This window comes from Rhagoletis pomonella, unplaced genomic scaffold (genome assembly GCF_013731165.1).
Source record: "Rhagoletis pomonella isolate Grant_MI unplaced genomic scaffold, Rhpom_1.0 Rhpom_scaffold_03100, whole genome shotgun sequence".
Classification (NCBI taxonomy): domain Eukaryota; kingdom Metazoa; phylum Arthropoda; class Insecta; order Diptera; family Tephritidae; genus Rhagoletis; species Rhagoletis pomonella.
Window position 1 is genome coordinate 5,577 of NW_023461653.1, and position 937 is coordinate 6,513.

Sequence of the window (937 nt, forward strand, 5' to 3'; positions counted from 1 at the left end):
ATGAAGATGAAGATGAAGATGAAGATGAAGATGAAGATGAAGATGAATATGAATATGAACATGAACATGAACATGAATATGAACATGAACATGAACATGAACATGAACATGAAGGTGTAGATAAACATAAACATAAACATAAACATTAAAAGCGATAGAGACAAAGATAGAGAGGAAGAAAGTGATAGGGGTAAAAAAGAAATACAACAGAAGAATGTGCGATGTTATATTGTGATGTGTTATGCTACATATGTTATGTTATTGAATCTAATGCTATTCTATGTTATGTTATGCTAAGTACTAAGCTAAACTCCCCTCCACTTAACCCATTCCAACAAATTTTATTTCAGCTCAACTCAACTCACATAAACTATCCTTAATTTTAGCGGTTGAATTTCAACCGCTGGGCGAACACTAGTATAATTAATTTTATATAGATCAACTTTAATTTCAAGATTTATTTTTATACAAATGGGTCATCCCTTAGCTATAGGCCTAATACTATTAATTCAAACTTTACAAATTTGTTTAATAACAGGATTAATAGCTAAAAGATTCTGATTTTCTTATATTTTATTTGTAATTTTTCTTGGGGGAATATTAGTTTTATTTATTTATGTTACATCCCTAGCTTCAAATGAAATATTCTCATTTTCAATAAAATTAGCAACTATTTGTATAATAATTTTTATTTTATTTATAATGTTAAGATTAATATTAGATAAATCGTTACTTTCAATCTTTCTAGAAAATAATGAAATAACAGTTATAAATAACATAAACTTATTTATAGAAAAAATTCATTAAATCTTAATAAATTATATAATTATCCAACAAATTTAATTACAATTTTATTAATAAATTCTTTATTAATTACATTATTGCTGTAGTAAAAATTACAAAATTATTCTATGAACCTTTACGATTAATAAACTAA

The 937-nt window shown here is 24.4% G+C and overlaps 1 pseudogene; it reads left to right on the forward strand.

Annotated features, from left to right (window-relative positions):
- The window catches only part of LOC118753952, a 1,970-nt pseudogene extending 1,033 nt beyond the window's left edge, over positions 1 to 937 (forward strand).